At 41.2% G+C, this 8424-nt stretch overlaps 1 non-coding gene across 1 annotated transcript; it reads left to right on the top strand.

Annotated features, from left to right (window-relative positions):
- The first annotated feature begins 7783 nt into the window (after nt 1-7783).
- Nucleotides 7784-7887, top strand: LOC148567812 (small nucleolar RNA R71). Its single transcript, XR_015882408.1, has one exon. It is a non-coding gene; the product is annotated as a small nucleolar RNA R71 (small nucleolar RNA).
- The last annotated feature ends 537 nt before the right edge of the window (nt 7888-8424 follow it).

The following is an 8424-nucleotide window of genomic DNA, read 5'->3' as shown; positions in this document are numbered from 1 at the left end:
ATCCATTGAGACACAACAGAGCTCCTCACCCCCACCTATAGGGCTTAGAGACTCATGCCGTAGAAAATACAATATGAGATGTAAAATGTCATGAGTTCCAAAATGAATCTCTAAAAGTAGTTTTTATACTAAACTAGTAACTTAGGTTTATAGAAAATGAGTAACTAAGTGTAGATATTGCAGAAATCCACTTACGGGGCCTACTTGGTGTGTGCTTAGGCTGAGCATTGAAGCTTTCACATGCATAGGCCATTCTTGGAGTTAAACGCCAGCTTGGGTGCCAGTTTGGGCGTTTAACTCCAGTTCTGGTGCCAGTTCTGGCGTTTTATGCCAGAAAAGGGTCTCTGGCTTGCGTTTAACACCAGTTTGAGCCATTGAATCTCGGACAAAGTATGGACTATTATATATTGCTAGAATGCCCAACATGTGTACTTTCCAACGCAATTGAGAGCACGCCAATTTGGCTTTTGTAGCTCCAGAAAATCTACTTCGAGTGCAGGAGGGTCAGAATCCAACAGCATCTATAGTCCTTTCTTAGCCTCTGAATCAGATTTTTGCTCAGGTCCCTCAATTTCAACTAGAAAATACCTGAAATTACAGAAAAATAGACAAACTCATAGTAAAGTCCAGAAATGTGATTTTTGCATAAAAAGTACTAAAAATATAATAAAAAGTAACTAAAACATACTAAAAACTACCTAAAAATAATGCCAAAAAGGGTATAAATTATCCGCTCATCACTAGCCACTGCCAATGCTATCTTTAATGTGGCTAAGGGAGAACTGACTCTACAACTAGGAGAGGATCACATCTTATTCAGAATGCCTCATCCCAATTCTCCCTCTGAGAAAAGAGAGATAAATGTGTAACACCTAGTGTTCTAACTGTCTCTTTTTGTGCAGAGTTTTGCAGAGCCCCTAGACATCAATTCTAAGTTTGGTGTTGGGCAACCATCAAAAAGCTTTAAGCACAAAGGTACTAAGAAAAAAGTACCTAAAGGCCGGAGGGACAAGACAGTCCCAACAGAAGGCCTCTTACCTGGCATGAGAATTGTCTTCACCAAGAAACCAGTCATACCACATACAGTGAGTCATGTCTTGTCTCTAGAGCATGTAGAGCTAATTCATGAGAGGATAGGAAGAAAGTTCACTGTAAGGGGAAAATCTTTGAGCCCATACTCACCTGCGTAAGGAGCTAACAGTAGAGCTAATGACGTTAAAGAAGCACTTTTTAGGAGGCAACCTAACCATAATTAATTAATTTTATTTTATTTTATTTTGTTTTTCTTTAATTTTTAATTTAGGTTCATGATTATGTACAACAGTCAGAACAGAGATAGAAATGTCAAAGCAGAGAAAATAGAAAACTCTGAATGGAGTGTTGTTAAAGTTGAATGCCAGCCAGGGAGCTCTGGCTGGGCGTCCAACGCCTTAAATGGGCAGCATGCTGGCATTGAACGCCAGTCAGAAAGCAGACCCTGCGCGTTCAAACGCCAGTGTAGGGGGCAGAGAATCTGGATTCCCTAGCCTCTAAGGACCAGTGGGTCCCATAGTATCTTTACCTACCCCACTTACTTTCACACTTCCCCACACACAATTTCCTATAAACCCTAGCCCAATCACATCCATATCACTTACCTATATCCATCATAACTCTCACCAACCCCCACCCAATTTAAAATCAAATTTTCCTCCCATTTACCCATGATGCACGGAAAACTTGTCTCACAACAAATCTCCCTTCGGCAAGTGTACCGAATTTGTCGTCAAGTAAAAACTCACAATAGAGTGAGGTCGAATCCCACAGGGATTGATTGATCAAGCAACTTTAATTAGAAGAATGTTCTAGTTGAGCGAATCCAGAATTTGGGTTGAGAGTTGCAAAAGATAAAATGGCGGGAATGTAAATAACAGAAAAGTAAATGCTAGAATTAAAGGACTGAAAGTAAATGACTGAAAATAAATTGCAGAATTGTAAATGGGAATGGGGGATTTGCTCATAAAAGTAAATGGCAGAAATTAAAGAGAATGGGTAAGATCAGAGATGGGGAGTTCATTGGGCTTAGAAGATGTTGCAATTCTCCGGATCAAGTTCATTTTCATCTCTTCCGCAATCAATGCACTCATTGATCTCCTTGGCAATCTTAAGTGATTGAATTACAATTTCTTGCAATTCAATCTCTCAAATCTTGATCAATAGCCAATTCCTTGGTCAATTGCTCATGAAAAGAGATGAAGTATGGTCACTGATTATACCACATGCATTTCCCAAATCAAGTATTGAGAGGGTTATAGTCACATACCCATCCAAATCCAATTTGGTCCAGCATGAGAAAGTATTTCTAGCTTGATCTCTTCATTCCTCTTTCAAGGTTCAAAAGAGATCCAAGTTTGAATAGCTTCTCTTCCAAGATAACTACTCAATTGGATGAAGATCGAAAGCTTTCAAGTAAAATCAAGAGAAAAGATAGAAGAAGAATAATGAAAATTAGTATTGATCCATCAAATTACAACAGAGCTCCCTAACCCAATGAAATGGGTTTAGTTGTTCATAGCTCTTGAAAATGAAAATAAAGATGGAGAATACATCATAGAACTAGAAATTGCAGAGAAAAATAAAATACAGAGAGTAGTTCTCTTTTTCCAGCCTCCAGAACTCCTTAACAATTCAAAGCTACTCCTATATATACTATTTCTCTCAACTTCTAGTTGGCTCTTCAAGTCTTGGGCCTTTGGATCTTGAGTTTGAAGTAGTTCTTTTCTTCATTTGGGCTTGGCTTTACTTGCAGGGAGAAAGTGCTAAGTGGGCAGAGACTTTAGCTCAGGGCGTTAGGGGTGTTAACATTTAGTGAAAGTATAAGTTCGAGAACGTTAGTGACACTTAACATTTTCACTAACGTTCCAACCCTTTGCCTTACGTTAGAGCCCACGTTAACTAGGTTAACGTGGCTTCTAACGTGGCCTTGCCAACCTTCGAGAACGTTAGTGACACTCAACATTGTCACTAACGTTCCAGTGTGCCCCTTTTTGCTTCACGTTAAAGCCCACGTTAACTAGGTTAACGTGGCTTCTAACGTGGCCTTGCCAAACTTCGAGAACGTTAGTGACACTCAACATTGTCACTAACGTTCCAATGTGCCCCTAGATCTCACGTTAGAGTCCACGTTAACTAGGTTAACGTGGCTTCTAACGTGGCCATTCTTAGCCATCCCAATGTTAGTGACAATGTTGAGTGTCACTAACGTTGGCTCATCATTCTTTCCTCATCGTTAGCTTCCACGTTAACTAAGTTAACGTGGAAGTTAACGTGGCTCCTTGGGGGGGTTGTGTGGTTGCTTCCAACGTTAGTGACGATATTGAGTGTCACTAACGTTGTCGACAACTCTCACTTCTTACGTTAGCTCCCACGTTAACCAAGTTAACGTGGGAGTTAACGTGGTGTGTTGCATCCTTAGGCCAACGTTAGTGACAATGTTGAATGTCACTAATGTTGGATTCTCTTCCCCCTTTAACATTAGAGGCCACGTTAACTAGGTTAATGTGGGCTCTAACGTGGCCACTCATGAGTGTTTGCCAACGTTAGTGACAATGTTAAGTGTCACTAACGTTGGCTCAACTTTTCTTCTCCACGTTAGAGTTCACGTTAACTTGGTTAATGTGACTCTTAACGTGGGCAATGATGGCTTTGAGAGTGTTATTGGCAATCACTTTTCTCATTAACTTTGCAAGTTACCTCCCTTTCCTTGCTTCCTTTGATCCTGAAATCAAGCAATAGAGTGCATCAAAGTTTTAGTCCAAGTCATGGGTAATGCAGCATACAATTTGTCACTAAATTCATGCAAAATCCTCATAAAATAATGTAAAATGCACAATGTATGCTTGAATCAAGGTGTAGGTGAATATCTACCCAAAACTAGCTTATTTCCTAAAGAAATGCAGGAAACTACCCTAAAAACAGTAAAGAAAAGGTCAGTGAAACTGGCCAAGATGCCCTGGCATCACAACACCAAACTTAAAGCTTGCTTGTCCCTAAGCAAGTACTGGAACAAGAGAATGATGAATGGAATATCCAGAGGAATGAGTCATTCTTGTGGAAGTCATGTTACTGATTTTATGGTGGTTTCATGCATAGCAACTTAGGTTCATTCCATGACTGGCTTTCAGACTTTTATCATGTCCCTAAACACTTACTTTGTTTATATCCCATGAGACTTTTATTCATTGATCTTTTTATTGTTATTTCAAGGGTTATTTGTGTTAATTAGGCTAAGTGCTCTGTAAGGGGGCAACTCTTTAAGATAAGCTTTCAGCCAACACTCCCGAACCAGTTGGTTCAAGGTGCTAGGTGTTGAAGCACCCCTAAGGACTTACTCCCTCAAGTCTCTCCCCCATACATACACACCACAGGCATATAGTTTATTTATTTTCTTTTCTTGAGACCTTGGTGTCCAGCACCTCTTTGGGTTACTAAATGCTCTGTAGTGAGGGTTACTCTTGACAGTGGATTTTCAGCTGATAATCTCGGGTTAGTTAACCCAAGTTACCAAGTGATAAAGCACCCCTTAGAGCTTATTCATCCAAGTAGATCCCTCACACAGGAGCACCACAGACACTTGTCTCAAGGTCCAAACCATTGGTGCCTAGCCTTATTGCTTACTCTTTTTCTTTTGTTTTTCACTTCCATTATTCTTTCCCTTTTCTCTTATTAGGATCTTGTTATTAACTTAGTCTCATGGGTATTCAGGATAGATAGTTGTCCTCCTAGCCTTGTGGTTGAACCAACTTAGCTAACTTATGACTACCCCAAAGATTCATGAATGCACTTCCACATTATGAACTCTACTCTGGTCTTTAAAAAAAAAAAACATAAACATTCTCTTCCTCATTTGATTTAAAGGGACAAGCTTACAAGAAAGTTAAGGAGGATGCAGTGACATAAAGACTGGAACACCTAGACCTATTCAGAACTTAAAAGACAGAATTTAAAAAGGGTTCAACTACGAGTAACTACAAATCAAAAGTGCATTCGGACTTCCAACTTTCAACAATTCTGAGTACAATGGAATTAAGGAACAATACAACCTTTGGGTGATGATTTCTAGTTGCCCTCTCTCTTTGTCATCATCCTAGTTTTTGCTGCCTAGCTTTTTTGGGTGGAGGTGCACCATTTCCTCATAAGGTTCCTGCAAGGTTACTGGAAGTTGCTTGTTCCCAAAGCACTTGAGACATAGTTAGCTTGCATGTATGCTGGTGCTTTTTTTTTTAACTCAATTTGGTGTGTGAACACCAAACTTAGTTCCTTGCCCAGTCCTAACATTGCACATATGCAGAGAACCCCATATCTTGTTGTCAACAAAGTAATGATAACCTATAGTCTAACTACATCTAAGTGGTTTCTCTTGATTGGATAGAGCTAGCAATGTTCTTCTGGAGTGGAGTGTAATTCTAATCGATGTCCTTTGGTGGAACACCAAACTTAGAATTACACCATCACTCTTGGATTGTTCTGGTGTGGAACACCAAACTTAGCTCCTTACAATACAGGGGAAACGACTTGTGATTTTTTTATTGAAATAAAGATGAAAGTGAAACTACGTGAGGTTGGGTTGCCTCCCATGAAGCGCTTCTTTAGCGTCACTAGCTTGACATTTTTCCTTCATCAGGGTGGTTGGTAGTGCTTAAAGTCCTCCCCTCTTGCTGTGGATTTATATCCATTGGTTGGATCAATGATTTCCACATGTTCCAGGGAAAGAACTCTGTTGATAGTGAAGACCTTGGGTAACTGAGATGGTACAGTAGGGAGATTAGGGGGAATATCTGGGAAGTAAGCTGAGACAACTCTATCCCCTGGAGAGAAGTCTTCCGTAGGGATCTTCTTGTTCCTCCACCTCCTTGGTACCTTCTTCTTTGTTTCTTTTGAAGTTGCCTTCCCCTTGGTGACCTCTTTTTTCCAAGGAGTTGTGATGCTGTCTTCACCTGCCTCTAGAGGTTTAGGTTCCTCCAACTTTTCCTTGAGCTGTGGCAATTGCTGTTTTCCTTGTTTATCTATTAAGGGGATCTCAGAATGAACTGGCTGTGCTTCAGTGCTTGTTTCCTCCTTCAGTGTCTCATTATCATTTGTGCTGAGTTCCTTGTCCTCTTGATCTGTTTCTTGTGAGAGTTTGAAAACATTGAAGCTGAGTCGTTCATCATGGATTCTCAATATTAGTTCCCCTTTCTCTACATCGATAAGTGCTCTGGCCGTAGCTAGGAATGGTCTTCCCAATATGATTGGGTGAGTGTGACTCTCTTCCATGTCCAGGATGACAAAGTCTGTTGGGAGAAAGTATTTCCCAACCTTTAGCAACACATTTTCCACCACTCCTATTGCTTGCTTTTGAGTTTTGTCAGCCAGTCTGATGATTACATCTGTGGGCATTATCTCATTGATCTGCAGCCTCTTCACCAGGGATAAGGGCAGTAAGTTGATGCTGGCCCCCAAATCACATAGTGCTCTATCGAACATAGTTTCACCTATGGCACAAGGGATGTGAAAACTCCCTGGGTCTCTTCTTTTTGTAGGCAATTCAGGTTGAATAAGGGCACTACATTCCTTGTTCATCACTATAGTCTGGCCTCCTTTGCGTGAGCTTTTCCTGGGATGAAGTTCCTTCATATACTTGATGAATGCAGGCATTTGTTGAATTGCCTTGATGAATGGTATGTTTACATGTAGAGATGCTAACAAGTCTAGGAACCTTGAGTATATTCTCTTTCCCACAGCACCATTGAGCAGTTGAGGGAAGGGAGCATAGAGCTTCAGCAGCTCTTGTTGTGAGATTTCTGGTTCTTGGTGATCTCTATCCTCCTCCTTTGTTGAGTTGTCTTCAGGTTGTTTGCAAGATTTGCCTTGCTTGTCTTCAGTCTCTTGATCACTCGTAGTGACCATTTTGCAATCTTCCCATATTACTTTCTTTGCTTCTCCTTTGGGGTTTTTCTTCGTGTCACTTGGAAAGCTATCAGTAGGTTTAGGAATCTTCTCAGCTAAATATCCCACCTGGAATTCCAGCTTCCTGATGGACTCTCCCTGGTTCTTAATATTGGCTCACACCTCCTCTTTGAACACCTTATTTTCTTGAATCTCTTGGCATATTCCTTCAAGTAAGGCTTCAATCTTAGAGAGCTTGTCATCAATTGATGAGTGATTCAGAGCAGATGTGCTGTTTTGGTTTTGATAGGCGTGTGGAGAAGTGTTATTGTGGGGGTATTGAGATGTCCTCTGTGTGAACTGCTGGTGAGCTGTATTGTTGTTGGAGTTGTAACATCTTTGGTCTTGGTTTTGATCTTGCTCACTTCCCCACCCAAAGTTTGGGTGGTTTCTCAATCCAGGGTTGTAGGTCTTGGAGTATGGATCATAGTATTTCCTTGGTGAATTCCCAATGTAGTTGGCTTGCTCCTGACTCCCCTCTGCTTCTTCATTCACTCCTTCTTGGGTTGTTGATAAAGTGGAGATTGCTGCTACTTGGTTCATCTCCATCTTCTTGGTGAGGTCAGCCAGCTGCTGGGTAATGAGCTTGTTTTGGGCCAACAGAGCATCTACATTGTTTAGCTCCATTACTCCTCTTGTGTTCCCTCTTTCAGAAGCATAGAAGTAGTCGTTCTCTGCTACTGTTTCAATAACATCTATGGCTTCCTCAATAGTCTTCTTCTTGTTCAAAGATCCTCCGGATGAATGGTCTACGGCCTTCTTTGACTCATAAGAGAGCCCTTCATAGAAAATACGTAGCTGCACCCATTCGTTGAACATGTCAGGTGGACACCTCCTTGTTAAGTCCTTGAACCTCTCCCATGCTTCATATAGAGTCTCACCATCTTGTTGCCTGAAAGTTTGAACCTCAGCTCTCAGCCTGTTGATTCGTTGAGGAGGGTAAAATCTTGCTAAGAATTTGTTCACCACGTCTTCCCAAGTTGTCAAGCTTTCCCTTGGGAAAGATTCCAGCCACTTGGCTGCTTTGTCCCTAAGTGAGAATGGAAATAGGAGCAGTCTATAGGCGTCAGGGTGAACACCATTAGACTTCACTGTGTCACAAATTCTCAGGAAGGTGGTCAGATGTTGATTGGGGTCTTCTTGAACACCTCCTCCAAATGAACAGTTGTTCTGAACAAGGGTGATGAGTTGTGGTTTAAGTTCAAAGTTGTTGGCATAGATTGTTGGCTTTTGGATGCTACTTCCACAATTGCCTGGGTTTGGATTGATGTAAGAGCCCAAAACTCTTCTATCCTCCCCAGCATGATTTGCTCTACCTCCTCCCCCATGGTTGTGATCCTCTTCTTCATGATGGTTTTCCATGTTGTCTTCCATGTTTGTTTCAAAGAATTTCTCTTCTTCCTCAGCACCAACCACTTTCTTTCCTCTTGCCTCCCTCCTTAATCTAAGGAAGGTCCT

This window comes from Arachis ipaensis, chromosome B4 (assembly GCF_059453495.1).
Source record: "Arachis ipaensis isolate K30076 ecotype BB chromosome B4, ASM5945349v1, whole genome shotgun sequence".
NCBI lineage: Eukaryota > Viridiplantae > Streptophyta > Magnoliopsida > Fabales > Fabaceae > Arachis > Arachis ipaensis.
Note: the sequence above shows the minus strand (reverse complement) of the source record. Positions and strands in the feature narration are given on the sequence as shown.